The following is a 20,234-nucleotide window of genomic DNA, read 5'->3' as shown; positions in this document are numbered from 1 at the left end:
AAACCCATTTACATTCAAAGATTAATATTGATATGTGAGGATTTGATTCTCTCATCGTGTTGTTAGCTGGCTGTTATGCAGACTGGATTGTGTAGTTGCTTCATAGTGACAATGGTCTATGTACTTGAGTGTGTTTTTGTGGTGACCAGTAATGGTCTTTCATTTTCATGTTTAGCATTCCCTTAAGGACCTCTTGTAAAGCAGGTGTAGTGGTAAGGAATTCCCCTAGCATTTGGTTTTCCAAAAAGGATCTTATTTCTCCTTTACTTATGAAGCTTAGTTTGGCTGAGTATGAAATTCTTGGTTGGGATTTCTTTAAGAATATTGAATATAGGCTCCCAATCTCTTCTGGCTGTTTCTGCCGAAAGGTCTTCAGTTAGCCTGATTGGGTTCCCCTTTCTTAGATGACCCGTCCCTTCTCTCTAGTTGCCTTTAATATTTTATCTTTCATGTTCACTTTGGAGAATCCGATAACTATGTGTCTTGGGGATGGCCCACAGACTCTGGTATGTTGTATCTTTGTTCAAATATATCCCCAAGACACGTAGTCATAAGATTCTCCAAGGTGAATGTGAAAGAAACCTGTGTACAGGCCTGCTGATGTTCCTATAATCTTCGAAGTTGCTGTTCTTTGGATGGGGCTTTTGCTTTTGTTTTTTTGATACCATTGAGGGCTTAACTGTAGTATGGTCCTCTTTTATAGTATCCTGCAAGGGTTCTCTGAATTTCCTGAATTTTAATGTTGATGTCTCTAGTGAGGTTGAGAAAATTTTCATTGAGAAATATGTTTTCCAAGTTGCTTGCTCTCTCTCCCTCTCTTTCAGGGACACCAATGTGTTGTAGTTTTGGTCTCTTTACATAATTCCATATTTCTTGGAGGACTTATTCATTTTGTACATTCTTTTTTCTTTATTTTTGTGCAACTGAGTTGATTCAAAGAACCAGTTTTCAAGCTCTGATATTCTTTCCTCTGCTTGGTTGATTCTGCTGTTAATACTTTCAACTGTATTAGGAAGTTCCTGTAGTGAGTCTTTCAGCTTTATCAGGATCAGTTTGGTTTATTTAAAATAGATACTTCATCTTTCAGCTCTTGTATTGTACTACTGGATTCTTTAGATTCCTTGGATCAGGTTTCAACTTTCTCCTGAATATCGATGATCTCTGTTGCCATCTAGATTCTGAATTCTATATCTTTCATTTCACCCATTTCAGCCTGGTTAAGAATCATTGCTAGCGAGCTACTGTGGTTGTTTAGAGGTAAGAAAACACTCTGCCCTTTTTAGTTGCCATTTTTCTTGTGTTGATACTTTCTCATTTGTGTAGGCTGATGTTCCTTTAATCTCTGAAGTTGCTGTTCTTTGGATGGGGCTTTTTGCTTTTATATTCTGTGATGCTATTCAGGATTTGACTGCAGTATAAGTTGAATTCAGTTGACTGGCTTTGTTTCTGGATGATTTCAGGGTGCAAAGCCTAGCTTAGAACTCTAGGAGCCAGCCCACAGCTTTATTTGCCAGTTCCTTTAGGTTAAGCACATGCTGTGCTGCAGGGGCTAAGGTGTTCTTGGGCCACTGGTAATAACATTTAATTGTGTGGTTGTGGGGAGTTCCAGCCAAGTGTTTCATTGTAGCAGTAGCAGCAGGGTCCACATGCATACACCAGTGGTGGTAGGGCAGTGGTGTGGTAGGGTATGTATACATGCACGAGCAGTGCAGCATGGCTTGCATGCACATGTGTGCTGGTGGCAGCAGTGTGGTGTGGTCCATGCATGCATGCCAGGAGTGGGGTGGCAGCATGGTGGAGTCTGTGTGCATGCACCAGTGGTGGCAAGATGGTTATGTACTGGAGTATGCACACATATGGGCAGCAGCAGTGGCAGTGGGGTGGTAGATTTTAAATGCATGTATTCATGCCAGTGGCAGTGGGGTTGTGGGGTCCACACATGCCCATAAGGGCAGGACAGTGGTGGTAATGTTTGCATGTACACACACTCATTGTGGTTGGGTGGTGAGGTCCACACATGGACACACACCAGTGAAGCACTGGGGGAAGACTGTAGTTGAGTGTAATCTGGCAAAGATATGGAGGGAGGGAGGGAGTGGGTGGGTTTGCACAAGCAAAGCAGTTGGGGGAGGCCAAGGGTGGGTACTTGCCAGCAGGGGCTTATTTGGAGAAACTCTCTGACAGTTGGTGGGTTGACGGGGGGGGCGGGGGTGGTGTCTGTCAACAAAAGAGTTATGACAGTGGCCACTGGGAAGTGTCCTGGTTGGACACCTGAGACTTCCTTACAAGCAAGTGTAGACAGACAGGAATCTTGGGAGAGGCCAGCAGACAGGGGGGCAACCAAATCAGACTGAGACCCCATCTCAGAGGCAAGATAGCCCTCTTCTGTCCAGGTCCAAAAGTCAATAAAAGATAATGTCACCTAGAGGAACATGATGAGCATTGGGGGGTGGGCATCCCTGGCCATACTCCACTGTAGCTGTTTCCATAGCAAACCCTTGGCTGTGTACAGGCTGGAGTCCTCTCTCTGGCAACTCTCTAAGCAGTTTTCTCTGCCAGCTCACATGTCTATGGGGAACATGGGGTATCCTGCAGCCAGGCTTCCAGAGATTGTGGCAAAAGTGGGCCACTCCATGCATATTTAACTCGCACCTTTCCCAGGAGTCACTTGGGGCCAGCAACAAGTCTTGGTGTTTGACAACCCTGTGCAAGGTTCTCAGCTTCCTCTTGCTTTACGCCAGAGTCTGTGTCCTCCCCTCATCCACTCTCAATGCCTTACGAAGATCTGCTCAAAGTGTGCCAGTCTTCTTGATGGTCTTGCCTATCAGTGCACAAAGCTCTTTCTGGCTATGTCTAGTTGGCCATCTTTTCTCCCTGCTTGACTGACTTATTTAAAGTGTTGAAAGAAACAACTGCTAACCAAGAATACTTTACCCAGAAAATCTGTGCTTTAGAAAAGAGGGATAAAGACTTTCCCAGGCAAACAGAAGCTGAGGAAATTAATCACCACCAGACTTGCTTTACAAGAAATGCTAAAGAAAATTCTTTAAGGTGAAATGAAAGACCACTGGTAAGTAACATGAAAACAAATGAAAGTATGAAACTCACTAGTAAATGTTTATTGAAATTCAAAATACTCTAGTACTGCAATGATGGTATGTAAATCACTTTTAACTCTAGTATAAAGGTTAAAAGACATACGACAAAAGCATTAAAAACAACTGTGTTAATATTAATTTATGAATGTATACACAATATAAAAAGATGTAGACTATGAAATCAAAGATGTAAAATTGGGGAAGCAGTAAAAGTGTAGACCCTTTGTATGCAGTCAGAGTTGTTACTAGCTTAAAATGGTCTTGTGTAGCCAAAAGATGTTTTACATAGGCACCATGGTAACCACAAAGCAAAAACCTATAGCATATACAAAAGTGAAAACAATAAAGGAATAAAAGCATACCACTACAGAAAATCACCAAATCACAAAGGAAGACAGCAGGAGAGGAAGAAAGAAACAAAGGATCTACAAAAGCGACCAAAAAAATTAATAAGATGGTAATAGTATATCTTTGCCTATCAATTATTACTTTAAATGTAAATGGACTAAGTATGTTAATCTAAAGACACAGAGTAGCTAGATAAATAACAAAACAAGACCCAACCATATTCTGCCAACAAGGTAAATTTCACCTTTAAGGACATACATAGACTGAAAGAGAAGGGATGGAAAAACAGATTACATATAAATAGAAACCAAAAAAGAGCAGGAGTAGCTACACTAATATCTGAAAAAAATATACTTTACAACAAAAAGTGTCACAAGAGACAAAGAAGGAGTCAATTCATGAAGAAGACATATCAACTGTCAATGTATATGCAGGCAACATCAAAACACTGAAATATACAAAGCATACGTTTATAGATCTAAAGGGGAAATATAGGGCAATATAATAATAGTAGGCGATGTCAGTGCCCCACTTTCAGCAATGGACAGATCATCCAGACAGAAAATCAAAAATGAAAAATTTGACTTAAGCTACACTTTTGACTAAATGGACCTTGCAGACATATATAGAACATTTAATCCATTGGCAGCAGAATACATAGTTTTCTCAAGTGCATATGAAACATACTGCAGGATAAATCACATGTTAGAACACAAAACAAGTCTTAAGAAATTTATAAAGATTGAAATCAACTCAAGTATATTTTCTAACGACAGTGGTATAAAACTAGAAATCAATAATTTAAAAACCCACAGGCAACAAAAGCAAAAGTAAATAAATGGGACTGTATCCAATTAAAAAGCTTCTGCACAGCAAAGGAAACAATAAACAAAATGAAAAGGCAGCCTAAAGAATGGAAAACAATATTTTTAAACCATATAATTGATAAGGTATTTATACCCAAAATATATAAATAGCTCACATAACTCAGTAGCAAAAAACCCCAAATAACCTGGCTTAAAAATGGGCAGAAGGTAACTATGTGAAGTGTTAGATATATTAATTTGCATGACTACAGTAACCATTTCATATGTATATCAAAACATCATCTTGTACACCTTAAATATACAAAACAAAAAATAAATTTAAAAAATATATAAAAAAGGAAAACAACCCAATGAACAAATGAGAAACTTAAAAATGGGATGTCATTGAAAAAGACTACAAATAGCCAATGAATTAATAGAAATATGGTCAATCTCACACATAATTTAAATGATGAAAAATAACTCAATGTTATATTTTTTCTCAGCAGAAAAAAGAGTACATTTTTAAAAATATCGAATATCTCATATATGAAAATTCACAGTATAAATACATTGTTTATAAGCATTTTAGTATTTAGTAAATAGGAAAAGTTATTAGAAAACTATCAAGCAAAAATAATTACTACAAAAAAGAGGAGGTAGAAGCAACAGAAAGAGTGGTGGAAGGCAAAATATGCGTTGTAGGGGTGAAGGCACCCACAGAGGCAGGAGCATGCCAACGACAGGAAGCTGAGCATGTGGCAATGAGGTAGCAAGTGAAGAGAATTTGAAAACTGGAAATTAGATCTGAAGAAAGTACAAAGGCATGAATCCAAGGAGGTGAGAAGAACACTAAAATCATGTTAGTCTGATGTTTTTTGTCAAATGAGAGCAATAGAGCTTAAGTTGTGACAGTATTACAGGATTTATAGTACAGTGATCAAAGCTCAGTGTAATAAGTTCAATTTCCCCAAGGGAAATTCACTCAGGTAAAAGTGAATTGAAGTAAACCTGTAAAAATCCCCCCCAGCTGACTTAAAGGAAAGTTGCCTTGAACAAGTGGATAGGGAAAGGAGTATTTATTGTGTAGAAACCACTCCCCCAAAAATTCAAGGCTACAGGTAGACCAATAAGCGATTACGTGGCAAAATTCACATAACCTTTGTAGTCCTGCAAATTCATGAAGACTTTAGGTAAATGTAGGCCCTGACAATAAGTGCCTATTGGTACCTAAAAGTAGCAACACAAAGGCTCTGTGGATGAAAACACTTAAACCTACAACACAAAGAATGCTCACAAATTAATTTCTATTGGCAACATGTTCAAATAAGCCTATAGGGAAACAAGCCATTATGATCAAGAAATAGGGGAGAAAAGGGTAACAGCAAACCAACAGAAACAAACTCACAACTTCAGAAATGTGTAGAAGTTATTCCTTTTAAATATCAGACTAGCAAATATTCAAATACTGATGAATTCTGGAGTTGATAAAACTATAAAGAAATAGGCATTTTCAATTAATACCAAGAAAAACGGCAGATAGGAGGCAGGAATAATTTACAGCACCAACTCGGACAGACAGAGCAGCATGTGGAGACTCGTGAACTTTTGCTCCAAGAACTTCCACAGGAACATACCGGGAAAGCTGAGAGAATCCACAGACCCTTTGAAGGAAGCAGCTTCCCCCTCTGACCACATATACATCCTCACTGGGGAAACTGAAGGTCCAGATCACAAAAGAAGGATTTGACCTTTCCTGGAGCTGAGACAAATTTTTAGACCATGAAATATAGGGGTAGAGGAAACAGTGGGAAAAGCCCTGTAGGCACGTACCGTCCCCAGGGAAGCCATTCCTGACTTTGTCTCACAGGTGTCCTTGGGGAGGGCAAGTGGAATTGGGAAAAGACCACAGGGAGAAGAAAATTTTCAGCTGAACTTTGTAACAATTCCACTTGAACGCAAAGTTTCCTGGACAGAATCTGGGGGAGAGGGTGAATAGGGAGTACAGATACAAGTACAGAAACTGTGGCAGGCAGAAAGGCACCCAAACTGAAATTCCTGCTAGCTTTCCCTGTGGGGAGGCTTGTAGCCTGGGGCAGGTTCTTAGCCCTGCTCACTGGCTGCCTGGAAATAAACTTGGTGCTGTTGTAGGGACATGGTGAGAGTGAGACTGGCCTTTTGGGCTGTGCGGGAGCTGGGTGAGGCCTCTCACTGCTGGCTTTCCCCCACTTCCCTTGTAACTTCTGTGATGCAGCAGAAGACAGATTCTTTCATTCCACGAGGTGCCCATAATCCCTCTCAAACGTAACTCCAATGGCCTAAGAAACATACCACCATCTCCCACAGCAGCTGCAGCAAGCCCCGCCCAACAAGAGCCTGAGCTCAGACATGCCTAACCCTACCCCTACCTGATGGTCTTACTCTACTTGCCTGGAAGCCAAAGATAAAGGACATAATCTCTTGTGAACTCTATGACCCCACCGACCACCTGAGAAACCTGAATACTTATCCACATGACCCTAGGGCCAGTTTGAATCCTTCCTATACTACCTCAGTTGATGCTCTCTTGAAAGCTCTGCGTTCTGGCTGGAGGCCAACCAACACAAAACCAGTGCACTAAACAAAACTACAACCAAGGACCCTCGGAGAGTCCACTTTACTCTCCTGCTACCTTCATCAGAGTAGGTGCTGGTATCCACAGCTGAGAGACCTGAAGATGGATCACATCACAGCACTCTGCAGACACTCCTCAGTACCAGCCTGGAGCATGACAGCTCTGCTTGAGTGACTAGACCCAGAAGAGAAATAATTACTGCAGTTCAGCTCTCAGGAAGCCCCATCCCTAGGGGAAAGGGAAGAGCACCACATCAAAGGAGCACCCCATGGGACAAAAGAATCTGAGCAACATCCCTTGAGCCCCAGATCTTCCCTGTGACATAGTTTAGCCAAATGAGAAGGAACCAGAAAAACAATTCTGGTAATATCACAAAACAAGGTTCTTTAATACCCCAAAAGATCACACTAGCTCCCAGCAATGGAGCCAAACCAAGAAGAAATCTCTGAATTGCCAGAAAAAGAATCCAGAAGGTGGATTATTAGGCTACTCGAAGAGGCACCAGAGAAAGGTGAATACCAACTTAAAGAAAAAACGTAGATACAGGATATGGATACGGAAAATCTCCGGAGAAATAAATAGCATAAGTAAAAAACAATCACAACTTCTGGAACTGAAGGACATACTTAGAGAAATGCAAAATAACACTGGAAATTCTTAGCAATAGAATCACACAAGTAGAAGAAAGGTCTTCAGAACTTGAAAAAATGCTTTTGAATTAACCTAATCCAACGCAGATGAAGAAAAAAGAATTAAAAAATGAACAAAGCCTCCAAGAAGTTTGGGATTATATTAAATGAGCAAACCTAAAAATATCTGGTGTTCCAGAGGAAAAAGAGAAATCTAAAAGTTTGGAAAACATATTTGAGGGAATAATCAAGGAAAAATTCCCCAATCTTGCTGGAGATTTAGACATCCAAACAAAACAAGCTCAAAGAATGCCTGGGAAATTTATCAAAAAAGATCATTACCTAAGCACATAGTCATCATGAAGTCAAGACGAAGAGAAGAATCTTAAGAGCTGTGAAGCAAAAGCATCAGGTAACCTATAAAGAAAAACTCATCAGATTAACAGCAGATTTCTCAGCAGAAACCTTACAAGCTAGAAGGGGTTAGGGTCCTATCTTTAGCTTTCTTAAACAGAACAATTATCTACCAAGAATTTTGTATCCAGTGAAACTAAGCTTCATAAATGAAAGTAAGATAGTTTTTTATTTCCAGACAAACAAATTCTGAGAGGATTCGTCACTACCAAAAAACCCAATGTATGCAGGCAACAACTAGCATGATGAATGGAATAGTACCTCACTTCTCAGTACTAATGTTGAAAGTGAGTGGCCTACATGCTCTACTTAAAAGATACAGAATGTCAGAATGGATAAGAATTCACCAGTCAAATATCTGCTGTCTTCAACACATACGGACTCACATAAGCTTCAGGCAAAAAGATGGAAAAAGGTATTCCATGCAAATGGACACCAAAAGTGAGTGGGAGTAGCTACTCTTACATCAGACAAAACAGACTTTAAAGCAACAACAGTTAAACAAGACAAAGAGGGAAATTATATAATGATAAAAGGACTGGTCCCAAAGGAAAATATCACAATCATAAATATATATGAACTGAACACTGGAGGTCCCAAATCTATAAAACGATTACTACCAGATCTAAGAAATGAGATAGACAGCAACACAATAATAGTGGGGGGCTTCAATACTCCACTGACAGCACTAGACAGGTTATTAAAACAGAAAGTCGGGGATTGCTGGCAAGATGACCAAATAGGAACAGCTCTGGTCTACAGTTCTCAGCTCTGGACCAAGTGGACCTAATAGACATGTACAGAACTCTCCACCCCAAATCAACATAATATACATTCTTCTCAGCAGCACATTGCACTGATTCTAAAACTGACCACAGAATTGGAAGTAAAACACTCCTCAGCAAATGCAAAAGAAAGGAAATTGTAACAAACAGTCTCTCAGACCATAGTGTAACCAAATTAGAACCTGGGATTAAAGAAACTCACTCAAAACCACACAAGTACATGGAAACTGAACAACCTGCTCCTGAATAGGACTACTGGGTAAATAACAAAATGAAGGGAGAAATAAAGATGTTCTTTGAAACCAATGAGAACAAAGACATAATGTACCAGAATCTCTGGGACACATTTAAAGCACTGTTTAGGGGGAAATTTATAGCACTAAGTGCCCACAAGAGAAAGCAAGAAAGATATAAAATTGACATCCTAACATCACAATTAAAAGAACTAGAGAAGCAAGAGCAAACAAGTTCAAAAGCTAGCAGAAGACAAGAAATAATTAAGATCAGAGCAGAACTGAAGGAGAAGAGACATGAAAAACCTTTCAAAAAATCAATGAATCCAGGAGTTGGTTTTTTGAAAAGATCAACAAAATAGAGACACTGCTAGCCAGACTAATAAAAAAGAAAAGAGAGAAGAATCAAATAGATGCAATAAAAAATGATAAAGGTGATATCACCACTGATCCCACAGAAATGCAGACTACCATCACAGAATACTATAAACACCTCTACACAAATAAACTAGAAAATACAGAAGAAATGGATAAATTCCTGGACATATACAATCTCCCAAGTCTAAACCAGGAAGAAGTCCAATCCCTGAATAGATGAATTACAAGTTCTGAAATTGAGGTAGTAATTAATAGCCTACCCATCAAAAAAAGTCCAGGACCAGACAGATTCACAGCCGAATTCTACCAGAGGTACAAAGAAGAGCTGGTACGATTCCTTCTGAAACTATTCCAAACAATAGAAAAAGAGTGAGTCCTCCCTAACTCATTATATGAGGCCAGCATCATCCTGATACCAAAGCCTGGCAGAGACACAACAAAAAAAGAAAATTTCAGGCCAATATCCTTGATGAACATGGATGCAAAAATCCTCAATAAAATACTGGCAAACTGAATCCAGCAGCATAGCAAAAAGCTTATCCAACATGATCAAGTCAGCTTCATCCCTGGGAGCAAGGCTGGTTCAACATACACAAATCAATAAAAGTAATCCATACATAAACAGAACCAATGACAAAAACCACATGATTATCTCAATAGATGCAGAAAAGGCCTTCAACAAAATTCAACAGCCCTTCATGCTAAAAACTTGCAATAAACTAGGTATTGATGGAATGTGTCTCAAAATAATGTGAGTTATTTATAACAAATCCACAGCCAATATCATACTGAACGGGCAAAAACTGGAAGCATTGCCTCTGAAAACCAGCACAAGACAAGGATGCCCTCTCTCACCACTCCTATTCAACACAGTATCAGAAGATCTGGCCAGGGCAATCAGGCAAGAGAAAGAAATAAAGGGTATTCAAATAGGAAAAGAGGAAGTCAAATTGTCTCTCTTTGTGGAAGACATAATTGTATATTTAGAAAACTCCATTGTCTCAGCCCAAAATCTCCTTAAGCTGATAAGCAACTTCAGCAAAATCTTAGGATACAAAATCAATGTGCAAAAATCACAAGCATTCCTATACACCAAAAACAGACAAACAGAGAGCCAAATTATGAGTGAATTCCCATTCACAATTGCTACAAAGAGAATAAAATACCTAGAAATAAAACTTACAAGGGATATAAAGGACCTCTTCAAGGAGAACTACAAACCACTGCTCAAGGAAATAAGAGAGGACACAAATAAATGGAAAAACATTCCATGTTCATGGATAGCAAGAATCAATATCGTGAAAATGGCCATACTTCCCAAAGTAATTTATAGATTCAATGCTATCCCTATCAACTTACCATTGACTTCCTTCACAGAATTAAAAAAACTAAAGTTCATATGGAACCAAAAAAGAGCCCACATAGTGAAGACAATCCTAAGCAAAAAGAACAATGCTGTAGCCATCACGCTGCCTGACTTCAAACTATACTACAATGGTACAGTAACCAAAACATCATGGTACTGGTACCAAAACAGATGTATAGACCAATGGAACAGAACAGAGGCCTCAGAAATAATGCCACACATCTACAACCATCTGATCTTTGACAAACCTGGCAAAAACAAGCAATGGGGAAAGGACTCCCTATTTAATAAATGGTGTTGGGAAAACTGGCTAGCCATATGCAGAAAACTGAAACTGGAAGCCTTCCTTACACCTTATACAAAAATTAACTCAGGTTGGATTAAAGTCTTAAACATAAGACCTAAAACCATAAAAACCCAAGAACAAAACCTAGGCAATACCATTTAGGACATAGGCATGGGCAAAGACTTCGTGACTAGAACACCAAAAGCAATGGCAACAAAAGCCAAAATTGACAATTGGGATCTAATTAAACTAAAGAGCTTCTGCACAGCAAAACAAACTATCATCAGAGTGAACAGGCAACCTACAGAATGGGAGAAAATTTTTGCAATCTATCCATCTGGCAAAGGGCTAATATCCAGAATCTATAAAAACTTAAATTTACAAGAAAAAAACAACCCCATCAAAAAGTGGGCAAAGGATATGAACAGATACTTCTCAAAAGAAGATATTTATGCAGCCAACAAACATATGAAAAAAAGCTCATCATCACTTGTCATTAGAGAAATGCAAATCAAAACCATAATGAGATACCATCTCACGCCAGTTAGAATGGTGATCATTAAAAAGTCAGGAAACAACAGATGCTGGAGAGGATGCAGAGAAACAGGAATGCTTTTACACTGTTGGTGGGAGTGTAAATTAGTTCAACCATTGTGGAAGACAGGGTGGCGATTCCTCAAGGATCTAGAACTAGAAATGCCATTTGACCCAGCAATCCCATTACTGGGTATATAGCCGAAGGATTACAAATCATTCTACTATAAATACGCATGTACACATATGTTTATTGCAGCACTGTTTACAATAGCAAAGACTTGGAACCATCCCAAATGCCCATCAATGATAGACTGGATAAAGAAAATGTGGCACATATACACCATGGAATACTATGCAGCTATAAAAAATTATGAGTTCATGTCCTTTGCAGGGACATGGATGAAGCTGGAAACCACCATTCTCAGCAAACTAACACAAGAACAGAAAACCAAACACTGCATGTTCTTACTCATAAGTGGGAGTTGAACAATGAGAACACATGGAAACAAGGAGGGGAACATCACACACTGGGGCCTGTCAGGGGGTGGGGGGCTAGGAGAGGGATAGCATTAGGAGAAATACCTAATGTAGATGATGGGCTGATGGGTGCAGCAAACCACCATGGCACGTGTGTACCTATGTAACAAACCTTCATGTTCTGCACTTGTACCCCAGAACTTAAAGTAAAAAACAAACAAACAAAAAAAACCCCCAGAAAGTCAACAAAGAGACAGTGAACTTAAACTATACCCTAGAACACATGGACTTAATAGGTATTTACAGGACATTCTACCCAACAACTGCAGAATATGCATTTTATTTATCAGCACATGTAACATTCTCCAAGATAGACCATATGATAGTCAACAAACCAAGTTTCAGTAAATTTAAGAAAATCGAAATTGTATCAAGTACTCTCAGACCACAGTGGAATAGAACTGGAAATCAAGTCCAAAAGGAATCCTCAAAATCATGCAAATACATGGAAATTAAGTAACCTGCTCCTCAGTGATCTTTGTGTCAACAATGAAATAAAGATGGAAGTTAAAAAATTCTGTGAACTGAACGACAATAGTGACACAACCTATCAAAACCTCAGGGATACAGCAAAAGTGGTGGTAGGAGGAAAATTCATAGCATTGAATGCCTATATCAAAAAGTCTGAAAGAGCACAAATAGACAATATAAGGTCACACCTCAAGGAACCAGAGAAACAAGAACAAATCAAACTGAAGCCCAGCAGAAGAAAAGAAATAACAAAGATCAGAGCAGAATTAAACAAAACTGAAACAAACAAACAAAAAAAACACAAAAGATAAATGAAACAAAAAGCTGGTTCTTTGAAAAGACAAATACCATTGATAAACCATTAGTGAGATTAACCAAGAAAAGAAGAGAGATGATCCAAATAAGATCAATTAGAAATGAAATGAGAGATACTGCAACAGATATGACAGAAATACACAAGATCATTCAAGGCTACTATGAACACGTTTACATGCATAACCTAGAAAATCTAGAAGAGATGGATAAATTCCCGGAAATATACAAGCCTCCTAGATTAAACTAGGAAGAAATAGAAACACTGAAGAAACCAATAACAAGCAGTGAGATTGAAATTGTAATTAAAAAATTGCTGACCAAAAAAAGTTCAGGACCAGAGTGATTGACAGCTGAATTCTATCAGACATTCAAAGAAAAATTGGTACCAATCCTACTGACACTATTCCAAAATACAGAGAAAGAGGGAATCCTCTCTAAATCATTTATGAAGACAGTATCACCCTAATACCAAAACTAGGAGAGGACATAACAAATATCTATGTCATCTGTGACAAACCCATAGCCAATATAATACCTAATGGGAAAAAGTTGAAAGCATTCCCTATGAGAACTGGAACAAGTCAAGGATGCCCACTTTCACCCCTTCTATTCAACACAATACTGGAAGTTCTAGCCAGATCAAGCAGACAAGACAAAGAAAGGACATCCAAACTGGTAAAGAGGAAGTCGAACCGTCACTGTTTGCCCATGATATGATTGCATATCTAGAAAATGCTAAAGAATCATCCAAAGAGCACCTAGAAATAAATGATAAATGAATTCAGCAGTTTCAGGACACAAAATTAATGTACACAAGTCAGTAGTTCTGCTATACACTAATAGCAACCAAGCTAAGAATCAAATAAAGAACTCAACCCCTTTTACAATAGCTGCCAAAAAAAAAAAAAAAAAAGAAAAAGAAAAAAAGAGAGACACTTAGGAATATACCTAACCAAGGAGGTGAAAGACCTCTTAAAGAAAAACTACAAATCACTGCTGAAAGAAATTATAGATGACACTAACAAATGGAAACACATCCCTTGCTCATGGATGGGTAGAATCAATATTGTGAAAATGGCCATACTTCCCAAAGCAATCTACAAATTCAATGCAATTCCCACCAAAATACCACTATCATTCTTCACAGGATTACAAAAAGCAATCTTAAAATTCATAGGGAACCAAAAAAGAGCCTGCATAACCAAAGCAAGACTGAACAAGAAGTCTTGCTCAGTCTTGAGCAAATCTGGAGACATCACATTATTGGACTTCAAACTATATAATAATGCCATAGTTACATAAACAGCATAGTACTGGTATAAAAATGGGCACATATACCAGTGGAACAGAATACAGAACCCAGAAATAAAGCCAAAACTTAACAGCTAAGTGACCTTCCACAAAGCAAACAAAAAAGTAAAGTGGCAAAATAACATTCTATTCAACAAATGGTGCTGGGATAACTGGCAAGCCACATGTAGAAGAATAAAGCTGGATCCTCATCTCTCAACTTACACAAAAATCAACTCAAGATGGATCAAAGACTTAAAGACCTGAAACCATAAAAATCCTAGAAGATAACAAAGAAAAATCCTTCTAGGCATTGGCTTGGGCAAAGACTTCATAACTAAGAACCCAAAAGCAAATGCAACAAAAACAAAGATAAACAGATGGAACTTAATTAAACTAAAAAGCTTCTGCAGAGCAAAAGAAACAATAAGCAGAGTAAACAGACAACCCACAGAATAGGAGAAAATCTTTGCAATCTATACATCCGACAATGGACAAATACCCAGAATCTACAAGGAACGCAAACAAATCAGCAAGAAAAAAAAAATTTTTTTTCATCAAAAAGTGGGCAAAGGACATGAATACACAATTCTTAAAAAATATACAAATGTCCAACAAACATACAAAAAACTGCTCAACATGACTAATTATTAGGGAACTGCAAATCACAACCACAATGCAATACCACCTTACTCCTACAAGAATAACTATTTAAAAAAATAGTTGTTGGCATGCATGTAGTTGAAAGGGGACACTTTTACACTGTTGGTAGGAATGTAAACTAGTAAAACCACTATGGAAAACAGTGTGGAGAATCCTTAAAAGACTAAAAGTAGGTCTACCATTTGATCCAACAATCCCACTACTGGGTATCTACCCAGAGGAAAAGAAGTTATCATATGAAAAAGATACTTGCACATGCATGTTTATAGCAGCACAATTTGCACTTGCAAAAATATGGAACCAGCCCAAATGCCAATCAATTAATGAGTGGATAAAGAAAATGTGGTGTATATATACCATGGAATATTACTCAGCCATAAAAAGAAACGAAATAAAGGCAATTGCAGCAACCTGGATGATATTGGAGACCATTATTTTGAGTGAAGTAACTCAGGAATAGAAAACCAAACATCATATGTTCTCACTGATAAGTGGGAACTAAGCTATGAGGATGCAAAGGCTTAAGAATGATACAATGGACTTTGGGGACTTGAGGTAAAGGGCAGGAGGTGGGTAAGGGATAAAAGACTACACACTGGGTACAGTGTACACTGTTCGGGTGATGGGTGCACCAAAATCCCAGAAATCACCACTAAAAAACTTATACATGTAACCAAACACCACCTGTTCCTCAAAAACCAATTGAAATAAAAATATTTATGTTTTTAAAAAAAGAAATTGGCATTTTCAGACAGTATAAATTGTTAACACTTTTTTGGACAATTTAACAATTGTCTGGGCATTTTTTTTCTGGGCACTTCAACATATCTAACACAATTTTAAATTTATATCATTTGACTCAAAAAGTTCACTGCTAGAAATGTATCCTCGTATTTACAAATATAACTATATAAAGATATTTAGTACAATGTTTCCAGTTTTCTGTTAATTCAAAAACTTAATGAGTCTGAAATATTTAATACATTATAGCAGGAATCCCCAACTTTCAATGGTACCCTTCCATGGTCTGTTAGGAAACGGGTCACACAGCAGGAGGTGAGTGGCATGTGCACGAACAAAGCTTCATTGGTATTTACAGCTGTTTCCATCATTTGCCTTACACCTAAGCTCTGCCTCCTGTCAGATCAGAGGTGGTATTAGATTCTCATAGGAGCGCGAATCCTGTTACGAACTGCGCATGAGAGAGATGTAGGTTGTGTGCTCCTTATGAGAATCTAATGCTTGATGATCTGTAACTGTCTCCCATTACCCCCAGATGGGACGGTATAGTTGCAGGAAAACAAGCTCAGAGCGCCCACTGATTCTATATTATGGTGAGTTTTATAATTATTTTATTATATATTCTAATGTAATAATAATGGAAATAAAGTGCTCAAAAATGTAATACACTTGAATCATCCCAAAACTATTCCCTACCAGACCCCCATCCTCCTACTGCACACCCCCCCACTCCCCGCCACATCCAAGGAAAAATTTTCTTCCCCAAAACCAGTCCCTGGTAACAAAAAGGTTGGGGACTGCTGCATTATAGTATACCCATGCTATTGGATTTCTCTGCCACCATCACAAAGGATAGGTTAGATCTTTATATACTCTTATGGAAAGTGCTCTAAGATATGAAAGCAAACTGTAACTACATGAATGCTACTTTTGAACAGGATATAAATAGCTGTATATCAGTATACACATATAGAAGCATATAAACACACATATATGTATTGTATGTAAGCACATATGCTGATATTTACATATAATTTTTATAGAAAGACATAAAAGTGCTAAGAATCCTATTTTCCATGAAGCATGGATGGAGGGATAGATAACTTATTTTTTTTCACTTTAATACCTATATAAAACTAATTTTTACTATGTTATTATTTTAATAAATTTGAATTGTAATGTTAAAGAAGAAATGCAGAATTAATCCTTCCCAATATATTAATGCAAGTCAAACATTTTTCTAGGTGCTGAGGATGCACCAATGAACAAAACCATCATGGAACCTGTTTCAGCAGAACTTTCATTCTATTTGAACACATTGAATAAAGATATAGTCAAAAATGGTTTATCATTATGGCTAAGCAAATAGATAAAGTACATCAAAAGCTTGTTTTCTTAATGTAAATATTCCCTTTATAAATACATTTTCTTATACTACTGATTCTTATATAGGCTTATTTTCATCAGAAGTATCAATTACATTCTATATGTCTGAGTTCTAAACTTTGAGGAGCCTAAGTATGTACAGTTTCACTATACAGATGAATTATCGGTAACTAGAGCAGCTTGCACAACAACCTGCTTACCAAATGTCCCCTTTTTTAAAAAAAAATGTATTTATCTTTTCCCTTTTTAGTTGACACATAATAATTATACATATTTATGGGCTACAGAATAGGATTTTCATACATGTATACCATGTGTAATGATCAAATCAGGGTAATTAGCATATCCATCACCTCAAATATTTATCATTTTTTGTACTGACAACATTCAAAATCTTCTATCTTTCTGAATATATACAACGAATTATAGTTTAACCATATTCACTCTAGAGTGCTGTAAAGCACCAGAACTCATTTCTTATATCTAGGTGTAATTTTGTAACTGTTAACCAACTTCTCTTCACTCTCCCCTGCCTCCTACCATTTCCAGCTTCTAATATTCACAATTCTACTCTCTTTTTTCAATGAAAACAATCAACAAAGTGAAGAGACAACCTGTAGAATGGGAGAAAACATTTGCAAAGTATTCATCTGACAAGGGACTAATATCCAGAATATACAAAGAACTCAAACAACAAAATAGTGAAAATACAAATAATGCAATTAAAAAGTGGGCAAATGAACTGAACAGATATTTCTCAAAAGACAACATCCAAACGGCTGACAAATATATGAAAAAATATTCAACATCACTAATCAGCAGGGAAATGCAAATCAAAACCACAAGATCCTAATTTACCCAAATTAGCATGGCTATCATCAAAAAACCAAAAAATAACACATGCTGGTGAGGATGAGAAGAAAAGGGAACTCTTATACACTGTTGGTGGGAATGTAAATTAATGCGACCATTATGGAAAAACGTATAAAGTTTCCTCAAAAAATTAAAAACAGAACTACCATAAAATCCAGGAATCCCACTACTGGGTATTTATTCAAAGTAAAGAGAATCAGAATGTTAAAGGAATACCTCTACTCCCATGTTTATTGCAGCACTACTCAAAATAGCTAATATAAGGAATCAACCTAAATCTCCAACAACAGATGAATAGACAAGAAAAAAGCTGTATACTTTGTTATGACATTCGTTATTAGGTCATAACAATAAATGAAATCCTGTCTCTCATCTTAATCATGGCAGTGAGCTTGGGTTTCATATCTATCCAAGGGTAATTGAGAGATGAATAGAAAATTACTACCCATTACAATAGATTGTTTAGTCACATCCTTAAGGTTTCATTTTCAGCTGGCATCAATCTGGTTATCCAAATTACACCAGTTGCTTTCTCTATAAATATTTACAAAATGTTCTGCAAATAAAATAATTATGTAGCTAAATTTTCATTTCTTAAGATCAACATTATAAGGATCCACTGAACAGATCATATCATTCAAACTGATAGGTTTTATAATAAGGATTTCAATGTTCAGGGAGTTAAGTGCTTTGTCCAAAGCCAATCAACCAGACTTAGGTAGAATCAGGTATCCTGATTCCCAGTCCAGGGGACTTTCTTCTACACTGTGCTACTGTGTACTATGGGTCTAGAATCAGGTAGTGTTACTATTTATCACTGATCCAATTTCCCTTTCATCTTCTTATGTGCATTTTCCAAATATCACACCCTTTCTGTGAATGTGGAATTTTTTTCTAATATTTTAATTAGTCTATACAAAACATAATTATTCTCTCATTTTCTCTTTCTATTTTTGTGCAAGATCCAAATAGATATTTACAGGTGCAAACCAAAAATCTCAGTTGGGAAGAAGAGCAAATAATATTTTTTTCAAAATACCTTCACACATGTGGGCAGATTTTTTATGTTTCTTGGAATCCACTAAGCACACTAAGTAGCTCCATGATCTGAAAATTGTGGACAAATTATTAACAGGAAAGTGACAAGTTAAGAAAAGGAAAAAATTCCCCAAAGCTGAAATCCTCCTCTTTTTATTGTTTAATAACTAATTAACAAAGCCAGTTATTTCTTAATACTTTAACTATGTAGGACACTATTTAACAATAAGAAAAATAGAGGACAAGATTTTAAAATAGAAATTCTACAATTGGCATTATTACCTGAACTTTGTTTCTCATCTGTTACACTGTTTTGAATGTAAACACAGAGGAGAAATGTCATAGAAATTATCTTACTCACAAGACGATGTTTAATTATTTTCGGTATCAATGTAATAGATAGTAAAGGGTTGTTTCTAAAAATGTGGACTGGTTAAAAATTTTATTCCTTCATCAATGCACACTTTTATTTTATGTGTTCTAGATCATTCTGTAGGATTATGACAGCCTAAATGTCTTGAGAGGGAAGAAAAAAAGGAAAAGAAAAAAGAAGAAAACCAATGGAACTATACCTGAGTTGTTAAATTAAATGATCGGTGTTATTAAAAGAACCTAAGTTGTTTGCTGAGCACTTAAGCAGCTTGGTAAATAGAGACCTACTCACGTCTGTCAAGATGGAAAGTTAAATAGAGCAAATTTCTCCCTGTAAGGACATCACATTGAAGATAATAGATACTGTTAGCATCCACAGTTACCCATCTTGTTTCCTTTTCTATCATTCAGGAAAACCAGCACTAGATCAGATAATTAGAGATTTAGAAAAGAAGCACTACCGTCAAGACTTACAATCTTTTTTCTCCTTAAAATCCAAAGGGAAGGAGATGTATGAGCCCAGGTGCATTACTCAAATCTCATCACCACCTGCATTTGGTCTCTCTCTGACAAACACACTCTTTTTCCCCGTGTATCCCTATTATCTTTAATGACTGGCAAAAAGCAAATAAGAGCAATGAGGATTGGGGCTAAAAGTTACCAGGTGTGCAGGTTCATTAGAAAGAACTAATGAATGATTGTACTGCACAATTCAAAGGATTGTAAATAACCAACATATGATTATAAAGCATTATGAAAATGCTGAGTTTTCTGCATGCAAATGCTAATATAACTCAGCTTCTCATGTATGTGAAAGACCATTTTAATGCTAAATGCCATTCACATAAGCCTTTTCCTCAGAGTCAGGCACAATAGAGCTTTTGGATAATGAATGACTCAAACCCTACTTTCTTCCCTCTCATTGGCCCAAGGAAGCAGGAGGAGTAAAAAAAAGAATGAAGTAGCATTTTTTATGCTCCACATATTTGGAGCTAACAGCATGGGGTACAGCCTATGAGAGAAAACAATCTCTTCCCAGAACCTTAAATCAAAG

This window comes from Theropithecus gelada, chromosome 2 (genome assembly GCF_003255815.1).
Source record: "Theropithecus gelada isolate Dixy chromosome 2, Tgel_1.0, whole genome shotgun sequence".
Classification (NCBI taxonomy): domain Eukaryota; kingdom Metazoa; phylum Chordata; class Mammalia; order Primates; family Cercopithecidae; genus Theropithecus; species Theropithecus gelada.
The sequence above is the reverse complement of the archived record's forward strand: the minus strand, read 5'-3'. Positions refer to the sequence as shown.